Genomic DNA, 24,190 nt, shown 5'->3' with positions numbered 1-24,190 from the left:
GAAGAAAATTGCCTTTGCAAAATATGAATTCAATCTTCAGTTGTCTTTCACAAGTAAACAAAGTTGCTAAAATCCTAAAGAAATTCAAAACATAGAGAGTTTTAAAACCATGTAACGTAAGATGATACAGAAACCCTAGAAATAGCTATTTATAATTCAGGAAAACTTAGATACAAAATAAAATCCAAAAGTTGCGTACTCTCATGTGACGACGAGAATGATGTCTCATCACAACCTTGATGGCTTATCAATGGTGGTTGTCACTTGACTTCTACTTGCTTCAGTTTCTACTTTAGGCTGATTATGACAACTCATTACAAAGTTGATGGCTTGTCACCTTGGGTCATTACTCTCTTAATATTTAGCTTTCATTCTTCTTTAGGCTAACGAGATGAGTTATGAGTCTTCACTGAGTAACGACTCATCACTTTGACCTTCACTTCTACATTTGGTTCATTTTCCCTTGTTTATGATTTATTTCCTTATGCTACATACTAAATGTAAAAAATAATTAAAACCAACATGAGTTTCTTAAGAACTAAAATTATTCCTAGATGAAAGCCACAAATGTGTCATTAAAATGCCAACACGTTAGACTATTAATTACAAATATTGTTGCATCATCAATTGTTTTACCTATGAAGACTTTCAAACTACATGAGGCTCTCCAATGATTATATTCACTAGATTTATGGAGATTTGTGATTGCGCGTTATGTAAATTGGGTTTAAGCAAACCTACTTAGGACAACACTGCTTGCTGATTCAATGTTCCTATAAGTTGTGTTTGTGGTGGTATTTTGACATGGGTATTGTTTGGTAGAGGAGATATTGTGATTGTGACCTCAATGTAGGCTTTTCTCTAGTCTTGTTAACTACTGATGTTGAAAGCAAGACTGTAGGGCTTGTAAGGTCTGTAATATTGATGAGGATGGTAGATAACTTCCAAAAGGCACCACCCATATTGGCCATCTTCGACGGTATTAGGTTTAGGATTGATCATTTCAAGAAAGCATGTTTCCTACTTTAGAAAGTACATAGTGAGTAAAATTAAAAATATAAAGAGAATAACATTTTTTATCCCTCGAATATTGGTAAATTTTAATTTTGGTCCTTATGATATATGATTAATACATTTGTACTTAATTCATTAAAGTGTGTATCTTTGATCCCTTTTAAGTATGACATATATTGTATTTGGATTGATTTTAGAAGTGTACCCATAATATGAAATAATTCAAGTCTAAAATAATACTGGAATAATTAAATGATGGAACGATTAATACTGGTAAAGCTTCATACAAATTCATAAACAAAGGTATCAAAGGTACATATATTAAAGTAATTAAAAATTTAGCGTTTTTGATCAAATATTAAGAACGAAAATAGATTTTACCATTAACAAAGGACCAAAACACTACTTACAAAAACTAAAATATAAGAGGGTTCACTCCTTTTAGGATCACAAGTTCATTAAAATTTACTTAGGACCCGTTTGGCTATTAGAATTTTTTACTGGGTATGTTGTTGTTGTTACTGCATTTGAAGATTATTGTCTGCCCGAGAAACTTTTAAATACAACATGAAATTATATTTGAAATTTGAAAAAACATCCAAAACCCTATTTTTGCTTTTACGCCAATATTTTTTAAAATTTATCCTAATTTTTTAATTTCTATACAAATAGCCTATTTGAATTTTATTTCATGTTTCTTTTTGGAAATGTACATCCAAACAACCAAATATTATTTTCAAAAAGGGAAAGTCGTCATTTTCACCTTAAACTATACCCAAAAAGTCAATGACACACCTAAACTATTGAGGTGACCTAATACACACCTGTACTACTTAAAAGTGATTTAGTGCCACCTCTAGATGTATAATGCGACTCTCAAAATAAGTGGTGTTTTACACTCCCTCCATGTCAGCACGACATTGCGTCGCATCAGTTATTTTTTTCTTTATTCATTAAATTTTATTTTATTAATTATATTTTACACTCATTAAATCATAATTACGCATTAAATCCTTCAATAATTATATCTTTTTTATCACTAAACCTCACCCACTTCATCTCTCACCTCACCAGAAAACTTCTATTCGACCACCATTATCGTTATTTTTTTGCTCTTCACCGCTGCCAAATCAACTTAAATTCTTTTTCTTCTCGAAACCCACCACCAAATATCACCACCGAAGTTTGGTATTATTTCTCATTCGACTTTTTGGTGGCTAATGATACAATTTCGGAGAAAAATGAAGGTGATACAACAGTAAATGAAACAATCCAAAATAATGAAAAAAAATTATCAAGATCTATTGTTTAATTAACATATCCTTCTTTGATAAGGAAAAAAATCAGTACACAAACTTTACCTTAATGCATCCTTCATCGTCTCCGGAAGGATTTGAAAGTGGGTTCATGAAAGTAGGTTTGAATATAAAATTTTTAGTAAAATCAATTTGTTAATTTCATAACAATATAAACATAAAGGTTAAGATGAAAGATATGAACATGATTCAAGTTTTGTTGAAAAAAACGAAGTCATTGAAATAATGTAAACTCACTGAAAAAATGAAAGCTCGCCGAAAACAGTGGTTCTCGCCGAAATTAACTATCTCTATTATTAGGTTCAATAATTTTGCAATTAAAATATTACTTTTAATTAAAAAAGTTGAACAAACTAATATAATCTATCATATTTATAACTGAAAAAGGTGAAAGAGAGCCATCAATTATGCAGATTAATTTACTAGAAAGAGGAAAGAGATGAAGCTTGAGAAAGAAGAAGAAAAAAAAGAAAGAAATTTTAAATATGAAAGGAGACCCAAATAATTTAATAAAAATATAAATGTCCAATTAAAAATGACATGTGGCTAATTCAGTTAGTTTAAAATATTTTTCTTTCTTCACTCGCTTTCATAAAAATATTTTTTAATTAAAAGATGGGCTCAACCCATTTATTAAAACCAAAAAAATTGAATCTTTACATGACCGGGCCCAAAAGTGACCCGGTCCAAATAAAGTCAATACGTCCAAATAGAGAAAAAATTGAAAAAAGCCTAAAGAATAGATTAGGAAACCAAGAAAATTCAAGAAGACCAAGTGATCTCCGGTGGTGGCGCATTATGGTCCCTCCGGTGAGTATTATTTCCCTTGGCCAAGGCCTTTCAAGCTAAGCTTTGTTCAAAATTTTCTTTTCTTCCTCACCTATGATTTCGAAAATAAAGCATTTTATCTTTTGGGATTTACTAAATCAGTACATAATTTTGCTATTAATGGGTCACCTAGAAATGGCTCCAAAGGTACGCCTACAGCTCTTTTGAAACAAGCTCAAATCTCATATTACTAAACTCATATATAGCTTCGAAGTAACTTTGGATTGATTACACTTCAAGTCACCTAAATCTCTCACCAGGTGCTATGTAATTGATTCCACTCGAATAGGATTCCAAGCAACTTAGCTATAATTAGTTCATGCAAGCTTCAAATCTAATTATTTAACTAAACTGGAGATTTTTTGTATTTAGTTTTGCTTGCTCCTTTACGAAGGTTTGAACCTCGAAGATATTAATAGCACCTTCGCATTAGATTAATCAAAATTAACTATCTAGTAATATTACAATTTATATTATTAAACATGTTGCCATTTGTGTATAATAATCTTGAACCTGACTTTATTTACATTTTGTGGTGTGTTTGTTCCCCCTATGTATTTGTTTTTTGTTGTCGTGGGGATTAAAATGTCTCTATTATTTCTGCTTTAATCTGATGCCTGCTGCTTTAATTTTCTTATCCTTAACTATGGCAAAAGTTGTTTCTCCTACATTATAATTGCTTTTGCTCTTGCTTGTAACTCCAAGATAGTGTTAAAAAATTTTGTACCTGCAAAACTAAAACACCAGTTAGCTAAAAACTCTGTGAGAGAATTTTCTTCTCTGTATATGTGTTGTACTCTTATTTATCCCCTCTCCATTATTTCTCTAATATTTCTTATGATTCCCCTTATAATCCAAGGAACATCCCATTCATCTTTGACCATATTAGTAAAAGTTATGAGTCAGTTTCAGGTACTAAAGTTAGAAACTGGTGTTGCACACACTATAAGCATCCCTCCTTCATAGCCAACACCTTAACATAGATACTAGTATTATCCAACAATTATTTGTAAAGGCATGGATCAAGTCCCCCTCATCACTTATTATATAGAATGCAATTGAACTTGCCACGGGATTTCCTTTAGAAATGCCATATGAATTGCACTTATACCACCCTTATTCTGGTTTTGTCCATTTAACCACCATTATTCTGAATTGTAACCTATAATTCTATAAGAAAAAAACTAAAATATACCACTTGTTAGGAACATTCTTTAACCATGGATATCTAAGTAGAGTTAGGTGATGAAGATTCCTATCTACCTCATGAATAACTCTATGCAGTGACATTGAACCTCCATGATTCACTTTGTTTCTTTTTTCCATAACTGTCAGCATATCAATCCTGGCACGGCCACAGTAATAGGTTTAACCCTTCTATCAAAATCCAAATTTCACCACTTAGTCATGGTCTAATGACATTGTATAAATAGGTTTCCAACACATAAACTTACAGTATAGTAATTCCACACTCTAGAAGAAAAATTTCTTGATATGAATAGATGATGCACAGTTTCTAAGTATGGTTGTAGACCACACCAATACCTTGAAACCAAGTTAATACCTCACCTTTGCAAGATATCATCTTCGGGAATTTTAAAATTCCATAACCTCCATAAAATAAAATTAATCTTGTATGGTATTCCTTTACACCATATGTGTTTCCACTACTCCTCTACATCTTTCCTATGCCTAAGCAGTTGCTATGGACTTGAGATTGTGAACTTACCATTTTTGATTGGTATCCACTATGGTAAGTCCTGTAATGATGCATTCTAACTAATAGTAATGTTCTCCATAATATGCTGGAGAATATTAGATGGCAGTAAACCTACATTTTCTGAATATCCCATCTACATTCATTTATCAGTTTTTCAATGTCACCTTAATCTTCATTAATTGGAAAATAAGGGTCAACTAGATAATATAAAGCCCCTAATCTGGACCATTTATCAAACCCTATATTAGATGAACCTACTGTTAGCTCCCACCTAATTTCTTATTCAATACCATCTCTAGCTTTTAACTTTTTTTCCAAACTTAAGATCCACCCTTCCACTGCACTACTATTGGAATAAGTTTCTTACAATACTTATTCCACATAAAGCTTGTCCAAAAAGATCTAGTGGTTCTAAATATCCACCATAATTTTGCAAATATTGCCTTGAAAATATCAAAAAGGTCCCTAAACCCCACACTTCCCTCTGCATGTGGATAACACATTTCATCCTATGTCATCCAGTGTTTACTCTTACTTTCCTCTTTTGTGCTCCATAAAAATCTATTAAAGATCTTACAAAGTTCATATATAATGAACGTAGGGGGCACCATAGCAGACAATAAATACAAAGAAATACTCTGCAGATCATTGTTGGTTAAAATAGCTTTACCTCCAAAGAAAAGAAGTTTACCTTTCCGATTTTCAAGTCTGTCTTTCACCTTCTTGATAAGATCCTTGTAATGCTCCTTTATTTTCCTTTCATGGGTAATAGGACAACCCAAATACTAAAAAGAAAATTGTTCATGTACAAAACCTGTTATTCTATTGACTTCATCTATCATAGTGACTGCCACTTTTTATACATATAGAAGGAACTTTTATTTTTATTTATGAGCTGACCAGACATCTGTTGATATTTCTTCAAAACCTTCATCACCAACTCTAAAGAACTTCTATCTGCAGAGGTAAAGGTTATAGTAGCATTTGCATAAGCCAAATGATTTAGGTTCCTATTCCATTTAGGCAACCCATAACCTTTATACATGCTATCTTTAAATGAGTCATTAAGTCCTCTTGATAAAACTTCTGTTGTCAGGATAAATAAAGCAGGTTATAAAGGGTAACCCTATTTCAAACCTCTTGTAGAATAAAAAAAAACATAAAACTGACCATTAATGATAATAGAGTACCCAATTATTAGCCACCAACCTCCAAATTATGTCAATAAAAATTTCTATAAAACCCGTCTTTCTCATCACCTTTGTCAAATACAACCATGACACCCTACCATATGTCTTTGACATATCCAACTTCAATATTACATTTGTTGGTTTACCTCTCAGCCTGATATTAGATACTATCTCTTGAGTTAAAAGGACATTTTTAATAATTCTCCTGTCTTCAACAAAACTAGACTGATTGCTGGAGATCAATTTGGGAAGCACCTTTTCTAGTCTATCATGAATAACTCTAGAAATTACCTTATTTATGAAACTATTGAGGCTGATAGGTTTGAGATCTGAAAAAATTTCCACCATCTCTTTTTCAGGATAAGTACCAGATTTGTGTGAGTAATACTTTTAAATTAATAGCATAAAAATTATTTACCATATTAAGAACATCTTCTCCTACTATCTCCCAACAATGTTAATTGAAAAAGCCTGAAAGACCTTCCTGACCATAAGTATTACTGCCTTTTAGTGAAAAACCGGCATGTTTAACTAGGAGTTGCACTTAACATGACATTATCTTCCTTATTCACCATATCTGGAATATATTTTAGAAGATCAAAATTTGTATCTTCTTCTTTCTAGGTAAACTTTCTTGAAAGCATCTGATTGTTGCTTCCCTAATCAAACTATTATTCTCCAACCACTCACATGTATCATCTATAATCTTGTTAATATGTAATCTCCTCCTTCTTCCTTTCACAAAACTATGAAAGAATCTTGTGTTTCTATCTCCCTCCTCAAACCAGGTTATACTAGCTTTCTACCTCCAAAATTATTCCTCTAAATGAAGGTACCTTTTAAATTCAATCTGAGCTTGTTGAATAACACTTCTAGTCTATAGATATAGATTCTCCTTAAAAAATTTCTCTTTAATTTTCACTATCTCATCCCTAATTGCTAGTTTCTGAAAAATATCACCAAACTTGTCCCTACTCCATTTGCTCAAAGTTTTTTTTCACATGTTTTAACTTATGCTTGAAGACCCAAAAAATATTTCCCACTTCCTCTGTCTTCTAATTCTGCCTTACAACATCTTTAAAAGAGTTCTGTTCCACCTAGAAATTCATAAATTTAAAAGGTTTTATAGATTAATGTGACCCTTTCTGTAATGTAAGTAACAAGGGTACATGATTTAAACCTATTCTAGGCAGGTGATCCACTTCTAATGTTGAAAAATACAATCACTACCAACCATACCATTCCACTAAGTAAAGGGACTTCCTCTAAATGATACTTTATCTAGTTCACAAGAATTCATATAAAAAGCAAAATCTTCCACCACTTGTAATGAAACTGGTAGACCCCCTGTCTTTTCTTATTTATTAATCAAAGATTTAAAATCCCGCCTATGAACCATGGTAAATTGATATTATCCATATGATATATATTATTCCACAAAGGAATTCTTTCTGCTTCTGTACACTTTGTATAAACCATAGAAATCATCATGTACTTGTGATCTTCTGGAATTAATATTTTAATGGAAATTTGCTATTCTGAATCACTTATAATTTCTATCTCAACATCATATCTTATAAAAAATAAATCTTTCCAAAAATAATGGCTCGAGCACTGTGTATTTTCAGTTTGCTTTTATATCTTTGAACCTACCCCATATCTTGAAAAGGCTCCGTAAGAGCTATTAAGAAAAAATTATGATGCCTATTAAGTATTTGTAGTCTATTAAAAGCTTGTTTGGTATTAAAAAACCTAATGTTCCAAAAAATTACTTTCATCATGATCTATTTAATTTATTATTCACCATATCTCTCTTTGGTATTACCCTTTTAGGTAATTGATCAGTAAGTTGCCTTTTCTTTTTTTGATGCTCTTCTTTGCTGCTTTTAATAATATATCAGCTTGACACTAACATACTCGATTTATTTATCATTCCCACCTTCCTCTTCTTATATGGTATTGATTTTTGATTTATTTGATATTGTAGTATTGCTCTCTGATTGATGAGATATAGATCATGTAATGTTTTTATTGGACTCTTTCTATCTCAGAGTGATTCCCTCTCCATTATTTTTTGTTGTCCTAAATCTAATAAGGCATATTATACATCCAGCATGTCATCTGGTGAGTTTTTCTTTTGGGTTATAGCAAAATATTGATCTTCCTCATTACTTTCTGCTGCCAAAACTGCTAGTGGACTAGCATTTAAAGAGTTGTGACTAACCAAAGCTTTATTTCATTGATCTACTGAGGTGTTACTTTCTTTCTTCTCTTGAAAATAATCTTTATCAACTCTATCTCCCCATTTTGAGTTGCTCTCCCCTTGATTGCTTCTTTCTTGTTTATTTGAGTTATTTTTCCCTTGTTGCATATCAACTTTAGTGTTGTCTTATTTCTTTGGTGTGCTACATACCTAATTTGTTTTAGGTGTCTCCACATTCAATTCACTTCTTGCTCAGTCCATTTTGCTATAAGAACACCATCCTTGAAATCAACTTTCTGAATAGGAATAGGGTCTACGTCAAGTTTTTTCTCATGCATATTCATCTTGTGAGAGGGATTAAATATGGATACATGTTTTTCTGGTAAGGTTACATGAGTTATTGGAATGGCTTTGGAACAAGAATTTAAATACGAAAATTGAATACTGGAATCAATAGATAGAACTTGACCAATTTCAGGCAATGACTAGCCAGTAATTGAAGCCATGAAAATTGTAAGGCTTAGCAGCCGTAATCGACATATCTAGAGTTTGTAAGTCAGCAGCTACTAAATTTTGTCTTTTCCAAGTCATATTTCTAGGTTTAAAAAGTGGTAAAACAATTCAGTTTTAAGTAGTTTAGGTGTGTAATAGGTCGCCACAATAGTTTAGGTATGTCTTTGACTTTTTGGATATAATTTAAGGTGGTTTTGATAATTTTTTCCTTCTCAAAAATTATAACCCAGCATAACTTCATTTTCAACTCCAACTTCAAATTTAAAATTAAGTACAAAAGTATTTGTAATACTATGTAGTAGCTCATAGTTGAGATTTAATCTATGACATTATTTGATTATCTATTTTGAGATACTACTCTGTTAGAGCAAATTTGATTGTATGTTTGAGGTAAATTAATCAAGATTGGTGATTTTGCTATTTTTTAGAAACTGGAAGTATAAATTATATTTAGAAAAAGTATATTTATCTATATCTATAATCTATATCTATAATCTATAATATATTAAAAGAGTGAAGACCCTTAGAAAAGTGATTCGAACTTTTTGTCCTTCATTAAGACACTTTGTAGTAGACAAAATAGTTTTTTACCTTTTTTTCCTCAAATTAATTTCTTAAACAAAAAGAATTGCTAAAATTTTTTGCCTTTCGATTCTTTTTTGGTTTATGATTTGGATGCATACTTCTTTCCACATGCGAAATTTTTTTCAAAAATACTTAGATTTTTTTTCAAATTCGTGTCTATTTCAGAGAATTATTGTAGACTCCTAAATATATATAGAAAGGAGAACAAGGTTTAACTTTAAATATAATCACATGCTCAACGTATATTTGGAGTTCTAAACTAAATCAACTTTACGTAATTTTCCATCTCATTGATTTTTTTTTTTGAAAGCCATTGTTGTTTTATAAGCATGCTTTCTAGCTTCAGTTATATTGGTAACAATATTTGATTCTTTTGATGTTTTTGTCCTCTCTCAGGAAATGTTTGAAAAGATAGGATGTGCAAAACATGATTCAGAATTTAAAAAAAAAATAAGGTATGCTATTAATTAATATGTTGTTGATTCATTACTCAGCTAGCTGATGGAGGAGTCTTGACACAAGTCAGCGATAATACGAAAGACAAAATAGAGAGTACTATATTAGAGTTTTTTTCTACACAGTGGGCATTTTTTCATGTTGGTAGATTATCTTATTGCACTGTACGTGAATGATGATGGGTCCTCTTCCAAATTCTTTTCTTTTTCTTCTTGTCTTCCTCTTCTTTAGGTGTATATGAATTTTGGTAGACTTTTTGTCACGACTCAATTTCTTGGGTCGTGATGGCGCCTATTATAACCTGCCAGTAGGTAAGCCAACCCGTAGTTCAGAACTGCTAGTAATGGACTGCCAAAAGAATGAAATAAAGAATGCGGAATAGATGTAATAAAAGACTAATATACATACGATAATCCCAAACTTTGTTGAATCAGTATAAGAGCTTCTAATATAAGAAGGATACAAATGAGGTACTAAATGAAGATACAAAGACAACCATCTCTGAATTCAATATAGAGACTAGTATAGTACATAAGAAGGAGGAGGAACATAATACACTGAATGTCAGGAGCTCACTTATGTCTTCGAACCATGGTTGTTCCACACGACACACACAACACCGGTGATAACCCGTACTATGATTTGCAGGCTGCAAAAGTGTACTATGAGTATCAAACAGGTGGTACTCAGTAGGCAACTACTGACTAAGCTCCAAAGATAATGCAGATATGTACAACATATAAGCAGAAATTGAGTCTAAACACAAATGTCCAGCAACCACATAATATAGCTAGTGAGATAGTAAGAGAAAACTATCCTACTTATATCCAGGAAATAACATAATACGGCTAAGAAAGAATTAAGGATGAACTATCCTATTCAAACAATACTCAGGAATCTCGACACTATACCATATATCACCGGCAAAAATACGAGTAAAGGGCGAAAGAAGGATATATAATAATATATAAGGCCAAGGAATGAATATACAATCTGAATAAATGAAGGAAGGGAGGGATATATAGTAAATCGTAGCTACATATAAATAGATATACATATATTAATAAACAAGTTCAATTCAAGGTACAACTTAAGTCATCAAACTAGCATCTTAAGGCTTCATAATCATAGTAGGAACTAGTGCTGGTATATTCAAGGTTTCTAATCTATATGGCTAATCATGAGTTAATCATGCATAATAATATAATCATAAAAGGAAAGAGCCAGAATCATACCTCAAATCTCAATACCAGATCATTAACAAAGCTGCCACAAACTAGCCATAACAATGATCATAACAACAATAATAACAATAGTAACAACAATACGAGTAACCGGCTAGACCAGATGACTAATACTTAATTGATCCTTCCACGAACCCCCACCTCCCTAGGATCATAAGTTTCAATCAACATATAACACACTATAAGCTATACTTATCACCCATTATAATACCCCAATCATTTCTTAAGCCTAAATCCGTCTTTTGAGTGGATATGTATGACTTCCAAAGTAATTGATGTTTAAACCATGTTGTATTTCTCTAATTTATACTTTTTGTAATTTAGAGCATTGAATAATCTTTCCATCGATACATATTTTATTGAAATCCGACATTGGACGAGGGAGTTATGGCCATTTTACTAAACGGTATCAGATCACCCAAGTTTGACGGTCGACCTGGCGGACCGTCAGGTCCCTGGTGACCGTCAAGTGCCCCGTCAATCCAAGGCAGTGACTCATTTTTTTAGTCCATCATGCAACGGCCAAGTTGGTGGACCGTCAAAAAGTTGACGGACCATCAAGGGGTCCGTCAGGTCAAGACAGAATGTCTCATTTCTGGCCCTTGAGTGACGGATGACTTGGTGGTACATCAGTTTCCTGACGAACCATCAAAGTCGAGGCATAACATTCCAGTTTTGTCACTCGAGTGATGGATGATCTGGTGGACCGTCAGGAGACTTAACGGACCGTCAGATCGACCATCACAGGCCCCGATCAGCGAATTTCAGCTTTTTTAAAAGGGCATTTTGGTTATTTCTGCCCCATATGGTCTTATATATATATATATCCAAGTAGAGAATATCCATTCATTTTTCCTCCTTTCCTCTTTCAAGAAATAGCTAGAAATTAGGGTTTCTTCCAAAACCTAAAAATTCAATCTTCTTTCAAGAAATTCAAGGATCTTCCATAAATTTCTCCAAGTTGTTCTAGAATTAAGTTCCCCAAGTCAAGGGTATCAAGAATCTTGGTCTAAAAGTGTGAGAAATAATTTCCAAACAAGTTTCTACGTCTCCAAAATTATAATTCAAGGTATGTGGGGTTGGAATAAGAACACTCCTTTCGTTCTTGTGCCTAAAGATTTAATTTCTATTATTGATTTACATGAATTTGCAAAGTGGGATTACACCCAAAATTCTCTATTAATGATTTATGAGATTTGAGTTGATTAAGTTTGATATTATGATATATTTACCATCATATTTCTTGAATTGAGGGTTTATGCTATGAGTTGAATATTCTTATTATGAATTGATGATTTTCGAATGAGTTGAGATAAGTGTCATGATTTAAGCCTTCCATGAGAAGTTGACTATTGAATACATATTGATATTGAACTTGAGAGTCAATAATGAGTCCTATAATGTTTCCTTAAAACTTTTGATATTTGAAATGATTTGATAAGCAAATATACTTGATGTTGAGAAAGATTGTGTTGAGTTGAGTCGAGTTAGGAATCCACAAGATGTTTATGATTTACAGACAAGATATATATTTATGTTTTGGTATTTGTAATAGACCTATGAGTTGATATTGATTAAGGTGGATTTCCTAACGCATTCTGAGCTGAGTCTGGGAGGAGTATTTAGCACCGAGCGGGAAATATAATATTTCCCCGAAACTACGTGCCACTATAGGATTGATATTGATGATTGTGGGCCAGAGGCCGAGTATGGGATTGTGATTGAGAAATTGAGTTTGTACTCCTTGGCAAGAGAACGACACCCCCGCCAATGTGGGGTTCTCTCCTTAGGAGGGCAAAATGTTGGACTCCATGTGGCTCACATGGTTTAGTTATGTCAGTTATAAGAAACTCCCACTTCCATAATGATCTAAGTACCATGAGATACCGAGTCACTCTAAGTCATGATTCAAAGAGTTTGAGTTGAGTTAAATGATTTATGAGATTTATGAAGCATATGTTATTACTGATGACTTACGAAAATGATGTTTTAGATAATTCAAGTGAAGAGAGATATTATTGTCAGCATGCATGACTTTCTTATACATTTATGATATTATTTAAAATGTTGCATCCACCCCTACATACTCAGTACATTCCCAAGTACTGACTCTTATACTCTTTTGTATTTTATATTTCCTCATGATATAGGTTCAGGTGCTCAGCCTCAGCAGCGATAGTGATCTTTGAGTACCTTCATCTACATTTCTGCAGTTGGTGAGTCCTCATGGTTCGAGGACCTATGTCTCTGATTTTTTCTTGTTAATAGATGGTTGTTTACTTTCAGTTCAGTACCAGTCAGTTGGGGATCTGTCCCAATGGCTCCTCAATCCTATAAAGTAGAGGCTTTGTCAAGCTAGTGTGCCAGCATGTATAGAGATTTCAGTATTTTATTTGTACAAAACCGTATTACTTCATATCTCAGTATGTTCATGTCATGACTATTCTTCCCTACTTTATGATGATTCGTGTCGTAGAGAATTCTGAAGGTGATGACAGTCTTAGAGGGTTAGCTTGAGGCCACGAGTGGCCTTAAGAACTATATGATGTCTCGGGATAGGTTCTCGGGGCGTTACACCCATATTAATGTAACCCCCATAAGGCTGATAGATATAGGTATATACTGCTGATAGGCAATATGCATGCAAGAATGAATGTCATGATATAAACCGTAATACCATAACCGATCCAAACTACATAAGTAACCCAATGTATAACATCACCTCATCAATATCATAATCAATATTTGGACTTGATCCGATATATAATCAATATCCAAAATTTAACTGGTATATATGCAATCAACATTCGGACTCAAACTAGTAAATATATAATCAATATCCAGACTTGAACTGGTAAATATAATCAATATCACAATCATCCTTCAAACTCAAACTGGTAAATATATAATCAATATCTAAACTTGAACCGATAAATATATAATTAATATCCTCAATATCATCAACTATCATCAATATCATCAACATCATCAATCATTGTGTTTTACCCAGAATTAACATTATCAATACCATAATCTTCATTCATTCCATACCAAGAGATATATGTATATAGATGTATAATAGGTGCATAGACTTAAGTCGTGGCAAAAAGAGTGTAAATCCATAAATTAATTGCCCAGGAAAAACTTTGGGACTAAATTATTATAAAAGTATAAAAAGGGTCGGAATCTCTCACGACCAGAGTAAATAGTAGTATCAAAATTATAGACCGGAATATGTCTCAGTCAAATATTTAAAACATCATTTCCAGTCTCTTTACACATAGGTTATTCATTAAGATGGTGCAATTATTGTTATGAAGAAATCCCTTTTAAAAAGGGTGAAAACTGAGAACTTTATCACTTTTTAGGAAAAATAGTAATAAAATTATATTTTAGTTGGAATCATACCATTTACCATATTTAGTGATCTACAATGTACCAAATCTGTGCATGCCATCACCAGTATTCACATAATGAAATCATAAATATCAACATGTCTATAAACTATTGCCATGTTTCTTACAAGGATAAACATTTTTCAACAAATATCATAATATGGCCTTTAGCCCAATAATAGGTACATATACAACATAACTATAACGTCAAGATTCGAGAATTATCACAACAATCCACCAAGTACGTAGTAACCTTATTCTAAGGCTCACTAATCTCAATAGTGCTTAAATGCTAGCAACTTAGGGTAATAGGACCCTAGAAGCATAATAAGTATTTCACCTTACGGGTCAATTCACCCATCTAATCACCAAACTTCAATAATCAAGACTAAGTCATGGTGTTCTACCCATAATCAATCTTAACATTCACATTCACATGTAATATATAAAACACATCACCTTGTGAAGAAAAGTAGATAGAAGCCTAACTCGAAACCGAACCATAAATTATTGAATCGTCCACAAAATGCCAGTCTTTACTCCATGATCTTGAAATGCCGCCACTCTATTGAAATCATAATTTACGCGTCATTAGGAGTCAAATGAGACCCATATTACCCTATAACGGATTGGGTCAAATTTTAGGTCAAGAACGGGTCTGTAGAGGCCATAAATTGAATCCAAAATTAAACCGTCATGTGGTCCCTCAAATGACAAGAAAGTTATGTTCAAAGGTTGAGAACAAACGGAGCACAAATCGGGTCTCAAATCTACCCTTAAAGCTTAAGAATTCAAAGCCCTAATTTCTAAGAATTTAAGGAATCTTACCATGAATTGGAAGGAAAATCACGGAATAATCATTAACCAAGCTCCCCAAATAATCTACAAGCTTCAATCCCAATCTATCTCAACTTCTAGAGTTTAATTCTCTTGGAAATGGATGACAAAATGGAAAAAATGAGCCTAAAAGGGGGTATTTTACCCGTTCCAGGTGCTTGGGTGTCGCTATCGCGACCCGAGTATCATGATCGCATCATCTAGAGACTTCACAAGAGAGTTACGAACGCGATTCATCCTTTACGATGGTGGTTCAGGTGAATAAGGTAAATCACATTTGGTAATCGAGAATTTTCTTTCGCGATTGCACTTTTTCCTAAAACACGATTGGCGATCGCAATCGTGGTCAGACCAGACCTGATGCACTTGATTTTTTTCTATGTACAGAATGGACTTTGACTGAGTGTTTAGTATTCGTTTGTAACCCCATGCATGAAAACAAAATATGCCACCATACCATATTTGACATTTCAAACTCAATGGAACCATTAAAACTTTCATCTGACGGTCACACATAGGACCCCACACGATCACACATATCACATAATAACTTAATTTTGACAATTACATCACATATAAGCCCCCACACAGCCACAACACAGAGATAGCTATTTTTCATGATTAGTTCCCACCCTTAACATGCATTTTGTACCATCGTTTACTAGCTAGCCCAGCCTGAAAGAGTTAAGCCATAACTTATCTCGAAAGCCAAAATCGGTTCGCTACACTTGAACCCGCAACCTTACTTTTTACGAACAATCCCGAACTCTAATAAAAACATCAAATATGAAATATATGTGTCAAAACAAAACCAACGACACCTATAGACTAGGAATAGAGATCCAAACGTGTCATTTTCAAAAACTATATTAAAAAAATAATTTTTAAAACAAATCACAACATTCATCGAAGCATTCTTCTATGAACAGACACTTCATTAACATATATCCTAGACTTAATAATGCATCAGAATAAAGGGGCATTGTAACTGCCTTAACTCAGTAGACATATAAACACAAAGATAATACATTAAATAGATACATTTAATTACACAACTAAAATTAAAATAAATCATAGACAAGATAATTTTAAAGGCATTAAAAAAATCAAAAAATAGAAAGAATAATCTAACCTAAGATTTGGGCAAATAACATAAATCATATATTGGATAAGATATATTGTACTCCATCAGCCAAATAAGTTGTTTAATCAGAAAACAAGAAATTCTTTTACTGATGAATACACAAGCTTCAATTGTTCGTCAAACCCAACAAATCTATAAAGCGTATAAATAAAATATTGATCTAGAGCATTTACCTTCTTTGGTGAAATGTTTTTATATAATAAAAGAGTAATTAAGCTTTTCATCCTCAATAATTTTCTAACCATTTGAATCCTATCTACAAATGGTGTACATGATCAGAATCAAAATGAGATTAACAAATGAACTAAATAAGAAAACTGAAAAATAAATTTGAGATGTATTATCACATATTGAGATAATGGTCTACTTGCCTATTAATCATATATAAAATGATAAAATCATAAACTATACCTGTAAAATGCTTCAAGGATTGCAAAATGACTAAGAAGAAAAGAAAAACTTGAGTAAGAAACTCCATGGTCAACTGTATTCTCTTTTCTGCAAATTTAAATTTCAGTTTAGTTTTATCACAATATAACTATGTTTCATTTAATGCAATGTTTCATTTAATGTATATAAGATCTTTCATTATGAACAAGTACTATATTATATATTTATATAATGTAATGAAAAATATGTATGGTTGTTTCATATTTTATTTATCCACTTTATGTTGTTCTATATTTTTTTAATGAAACCTAACATCAAGCATAGCCTATTGGTCTAGAGCATTTACCTTCTTTGGTGAAATATTTTCACATAATGAAAGAGATATTAATCTCTTTCATCTTCAATAATATGCTTAAAATATGAAGTATCTTGTAAATAAATGGTGTACCTGATCATCACGATCAATCTTGAAGAAGATCTTCTTTCTGCTTTTTCAAAAGTATAATACACGAATTTTTTCTAGAGTCAAATGGTGTGTAAGGAGATCTCCTTTTAACCAACATGAAGAATCTTCTACCTCCTCACTTTAACTGATTTTCGATGGAATAACTTTAACCAACTAATCATTCCTGCAGCTTATAGTACTAAGGGACTGAAAGTTAAGAAAATAAAAGCACACAAGTTGTTCCACAACTTTCACATAAGTCATAGCAAATTTAAAGAATTTTCAAGTTGTCAATATCCAGTCATAAGAAAATATACAAGAAAGTGGTCAAGTCCAGAACACCGAAAATAATAGCATTGAGGCTATATGAGACAACTCATATTACACGACATTCAAATGGCAATATTATGCTTCAGTTTGTGTTGAAGTTATATAAGTCACACATCACTTAATTTTAAAAATATTTGGCAAGAGGAAAAAAATTTAGTTGATATTTTTTGACTTGTTTTCCTCGGACCTTAGGAGTGATTTCACATGTGGTGAGTTTTGATGAAAAATAAATGTAATCATATATGTGAAACAACAGTTTTAGCATGTATATATTACAAAAAGAAAATAGTGTTTTAGTAGAGATTACAATGCAAAACTTTATCAATTAATTGAACCCAAAATAAGAAAATATTTTTGGACAAAAGCTTATTTACCATTTTGTTTTGATGGATCATCATAATAAAATTCTAAATTGATCCTATAGCGTATAAGCATGAAGAAATACCACAAAAAATCTGTGGAACTATGAGGCAGCAAGCAATTTTTGCATGCCACCACGGTCTACAAATACTGCAATAAATTTTCAATTGCAGCCAAAGCACAGATCGACTTCAGAACATCTGGAAAAAGAAGTGAAAGTTTGCACCCCTTTTTTTGTTTGAAACTATGATGAGTTAACGTAATACAGGATCAACTCCTTTTTCGTGCAATACAGGTACAAGCACTTCAACATACTCTCCCCAAATAATAAAACACTGGATGCAAAACTTCACTGTCAACTTTGCAAGAGATTTAGTATTCAAAATAAAGAATTCATCAATATTTTCATTTACTTCTTTTTGTTATCCAACATTCACAGAATTTGAAGTAACCTCAAGTACTTTGTAATATTAAGACATGCAATAGAAAAACATCTCTTAATAAAGATATTCAAAATTAACACTTAGGAGAATTTAAAAGAATTTTATAGATTTTATTATTTATACACAGAGATATAATAAAATTTATCGATATCTATGAATTTATACCAACAACAACTCAACATACACAGTGTATTTTCACATATTGGATCCTGAAAAAATAAATTAAATGCAATCTATACCACTACTTCAAAAATAGTAGAAAAGTATTTCCAATTAACCCAAGACATTGTAGTATCCATACAACAGAAATAAATCTAAGATCTTCATTTTCTAAATTTAATCTTTTTACAACTTCATATAAAGATGATAAAACAACTTACCTAGAATTTAAAAATAAACACAAAAGGTACTTTTACGAAAAAAGATCTCTACAAGCTTGCTTAATCATATGAGTCAAATACTCAAATATAAATCTTTTTTTTTACACAGCTCTAAACAAGCCACAAATCTGTAAACATCGATGTCTGCTCAACAACACACAAGCTTAAATTTCAAAAAAATAAAATTATGCTTAATTTTTCATCATCAAACAAGCATAAAAACATAATTATTGAAATAAAATTTTAGATGAGTTTCTACGGAGAATACAAAATGGTACTTTTTAAAATAAGAAAAAGAAATGAGTTTTTAAGAAATACAAAGTACTTCACTTTTCTTTTTGTTATTTTGTATATTTTATGTTAATTCATTTGAGACTTTTGGATTTGAACGATATATTGGATCACAATGAATTTTTATATTTACAATTTCATTTTAAATAAAAGTAATAACATAAATCCCTATATTTTTTGTGTTATATTATAGAAAATCTCAAAAATTACATAATTATTTATAATTGTAATTTTATTTTTTTCAAAATATATAATTAGCTTCAGATACATCCAACGTATACATAATTAGTATGAATTTTTGTAACTACTTTGTAAGTGTGACGATTTGTGTAAGTATGTCAAGTTAAAGTATACATTTATGTTATTTTTTTCTTAAATGGAACAGTTTCAATAATTTGTATTTCCTTATTCTTAATTAATCTGGTGTATTTTAATATGACACGATTTAAAATATGTTAACATTTTTATAATTATTGGACTAAATTAATTTAATGTATTTTGTTTGTATATAAATCATCTCACTAAGAGTCAAAATCAGATTTTATAAATGAGATAATATCCAATTACCCCCTGAACTATACCCAAAAAGGCTATGACACACCTCAACTTAAAAGGGGTCCTATTACCTCCTGGACTAATTAAAAGTATAATTTTGACACTCTTAGTTCCTACGTGGTGCCTACGTGGCACACACGTGTGCCTATGTGGACACTTCAGTGTGCTGTGCCACGTAGGAACTAAGGGTATCAAAATTACACTTTTAATTAGTCCAGGGGTAATGGACCCCCTTAAAGTTGAGGTATGTCATAGCCTTTTTGGGTATATTTAAAGGGGGTAATAGGGTATTTTCTCTAATTGTTATATTAAAAACATGATGTACTTTTAGAATAAGTTTATAATAATTGTTAAATTTACCTACATTTTTTTATTAATTTACTCTTCCCTTTGAATATATACACAAAACATATTATTTGAGAAAATATTCATAAGTAATAAACACTATATACCATATATAATTTAATATTATCCTATATAATAAGTCACAATAAGTAGCTGAAGCAGGCTGCTCATGGTCGACATGTCTGCTTCAATCATAATTTTACTATATTACCCCTAATTAATTAATATAAGTCATTTACATATTAAAAAATTTAAGAATTTAATTGAAAAATAAAAATAAAAATTTATGACATTAAAGTTTTAGCCGTTTCAACCGTAATTTTACTATATCACTTATAATTAATTATTATGAGTCATGTAAGTATTAAAAAATTAATAATATTTAATAAAAAAAATAAAATAGACATAAAATAATAAATTATTTTTTGATATTTTTATGTCATTTAAGTATTAAAAAATTAATAATATTTAATTAAAAAGATAAAATAGGCATAAAATGATAAATTATTTTTTGATATTTTAAATTAACTTGACGTCTTATATGGGACCATTTAAAAAAATTCACAAGTATTTGCTTTAATAATTTTACTATGTCACTTCTAATTAGTAGAATACAAGGAAAAATAGAGAAAATACATCAAACCCCCCCCCTAAACTTGTTACTCCAATTTACTTTAGCACTCTAACTTTATATATAATTATTTACCCCCTTAATTTTGTTTCAAGTGAATTTAACACCTCCTCTAATAAGGAGAGTGTTTTCATTCTCCAAAACACGCGTGAAGGAACAAATAAATAAATAAAAATAAACAAATCCTAATTTATTCATTAATTCTTACATTTTTTCTCTCTCCACGAATGAATTATATTAACGATGATGGTGGGGATTCTGAAATTGATGAAGATGAAGGTTGTATTGCTCTTGGACCTTGGTGATGGGTACTATGAAGTTAACGTCCGCAAATATGGTCTTAGCAGTGGTGATGGATTTGTGAACTAATGGTAGTTATGATGAAGAAGATAAAGAGTAGTTGGTGGTGCGTTAATGAAATTGACGACGACGGTCCTCGCTGTTGGAGCCAATTCTGGTGGAATTCGCCGATTTCACTTTTTTGAGGAGTTGGTCACCGTCAATGATTTGTACCGATGGATTTGATAATGGTGGAGCTCCAGTAAACTTCACCGATGAACTCAGACTAGAAAGAAATGATGGGCGATTATGGAATGACGTTTTCCAGCGAGATCTCGCCGAAAAATCAGACCCGGATATTTATCTACCACTATTCTTGATTATTTTTCTCTGATTTCTGATGTGTGTGTGTCTATTCTCCTATTGTTGTATGAGTGAGTGAGTGAATTCTGTGTGTATATAAATTGAGTGAGTTAGTTTTTTCCTTTCTTCCTTTTGTTCCGTGTGTGTATATCTATATCTGTGTGTCTGTATGTGTTGTGTGTATTGTGTTGCTCTCTGCATCTTCCATGGAAATTGGGGGAGTATATGTATATGTATTGTGTGTCTGTGTACGTCTGTGGTGAGAAGAGTGTATCTGGATGTGTGTATTCTCGTGAAAGAGGAAAAAAAACGATAAAGGGGATGATATGATGATGATACTGTGAGGGATGAAGTTGACGGATGAAAAAGAAAAAATAACTTTAGAAAATATTTTTGGAAAAAATTGACACATGGAGGGGCGTGTAAACCACCTTCCACTGTATGTGTGGTTCTCCATTTTTTTAGGGGAATTAAATTCGCTCAAAATGAGTTTAAGGGGGTAAATAATTAGATGTAAAGTTAGAGTGCTAAAGTAAGTTGGAGTGACAAGTTTAGGGGGGGTTTGATGCATTTTCTCGGGAAAAATATTATAAATCACAATAATTAAAATTTTAAATTATTTAAAAAATATAATTGACTATCAATGCCATAAAAGTTTGAACAACTTAAAATATTGTAATGCAAACTTCATCAATCTAAATATAATAATATTTGTCTAACTTAGAATTTATCAACCAAACAAATGAAGGTTTTAATTGAATGATAGAATTATACGTAACGTAGAATTTTTAAGGATTAACATTGGGCCGTGCGTAGCACGGTGTAAGCCGACTAGTGTATTAAGAATGCTTCAAATTAAAATTTAGAATAAATAGACAATATAAATACAACGGATATACACACATATTAATAATTATTATTTATAATTACTATTTACTTTGAGTTACCTAAAAAGCATCAAATATTTAATAAGAATTTCACCCTTTTTTCTATTTAATAACATTAATACAAAACATACCCAATGTATTCCCACCTAGTGGGGCCCGGAGATGGTAGAGTTTACGCAGTCCATACCACTACCTCAAGTAAATTAGAGAGGTTGTTTCTGATAGACCTCCGGCTTAGAATCAATAATAATATATCAGACACAATACATACATGCATATAAACTTGTACAGTATGTAAATAAACTAACAACACTAGCCATAAGATAATACTAAAACTAAAAATCTAAAACCATATACAACACTCAATACCTACAAACAAGAAATTTCAGATACAAATACAGAACACTCCCCTACTATGACCGACACCCTGCCACCCCCTAATCCTCTTTCCTAATTTGCATCCTCCACACCTTCCTATCAAAAGTCATGTCCTCCGTAAGCTGTAACTGCTCCATATCATGTCTAATCACCTCCCTCTAATATTTTTTTAGCCTACCTCTCCCCCATCCAAAATCATCCATAGCCAGTGTCTCACACCTCCGCACTGGTACATCAGCACCCCTCCTCATCATGTGCTGAAGCAACGTAACCTCACTTTTCGCGTCTTTTTCTCCACCGAAGCTACTCCCACCTTTTTCTGAATAATCCCATTCCTCACTCTATCTTTTCTGGTCTGACCACACATCCACCGTAACATCCTCATCTTCGCCACTTTTAACTTTTGGACGTAAGATTTCTTAACTGGCCAACACTCCGCTCCATACAATATAGCTGGTCGGACTGCCACTCTGTAGAACTTACCTTTAAGCTTTGGGGGCACCTTCTTATCACATAAAACTCCCGAAGCAAGCCTCCATTTCAACCACCCTGCCCTAATACAATGCGTGACATCCTCGTCAATCTCACTATCACCTTGAATCAACACTAATAATAAATTAAATACCCCATCTTTTATGCAATTCTAAAAAATATCAACTAAGTTATATTAATAAACACTATATATATAAACATGTATTTTTTTATGAGAATTACATATTTGTATTTATTCATACCAATTTGATTATGGTTAGATTGATAGTGGATTAGACATATATTAAAATAATATAATAATAACATTGATTTAATGTAATACAATTTTACAAGTTTAGACAAAACATAGGTATTTTAAACTAATATATACTAATATATTAATAGCAATCGCGCAACGTGTGAGTACGTATATTAATAGAAATTAATTATAAGACCCCGCAAAATTCTAAGCTTAATTCAGTCCTTTAAAACTTGTTAAGGGGTTCCAGACTTAGAAAATTTTAGCTAAGTATTTAGACTTAGTGTTATTTTAGCCTTCGTAGGTTGGCAACTCAATTTCACGACCCTCATGACCTTAAATTAATGATTTTTGTAGGTTGAATCGTGATCAGGAATGTCAGTGGGTGTTCCTGGATAAGTTTTAAATTTTTCGAACTTTATTTGGATCACATTTGAAAGCTCAAACTAGTGGATCGACGCGATCTCGACGCGCCGCGTCGCCCATCGCGCCGATGAATATTTTTCTCCAGATCCTAGTGCAAATTCCAGTGAATTGACGCTGACTCAACGCACTGCATTGGCTATCGCATAGATACCAACAATGCAGCGCGTCGGTCTGGCGTTGCTAGGTCAGTTTTCAGTCATTAAAAAGTCACGCCCTTAGGGGTAATTGGGTCTTTTTTCCACGTCTATCAGAACCAAAACATGAAATTAAATCCTTCTAAGAGCAAAAACAATTTATTCTTCACAAGTTGCTCTCAAGAACAAACCCTAGGAGATTTCAAATTCAATTCAAGGCTCAAGAACTTACCGTCAATCTTTCAGAATTTAATTGTTAAGGTATGTCAAGTGTTTATCCAAGGGCCCCTTCTACCCTTGGAGTCCAAGAAACTCTTTTAAACTTTAAGTAAATTGATTTCATGATTTTCATGATTTGGATTCAAGTGTATTCATGAT

Source organism: Capsicum annuum, chromosome 8 (genome assembly GCF_002878395.1).
Source record: "Capsicum annuum cultivar UCD-10X-F1 chromosome 8, UCD10Xv1.1, whole genome shotgun sequence".
NCBI classification, from domain to species: domain Eukaryota; kingdom Viridiplantae; phylum Streptophyta; class Magnoliopsida; order Solanales; family Solanaceae; genus Capsicum; species Capsicum annuum.
The sequence above is the reverse complement of the archived record's forward strand: the minus strand, read 5'-3'. Positions refer to the sequence as shown.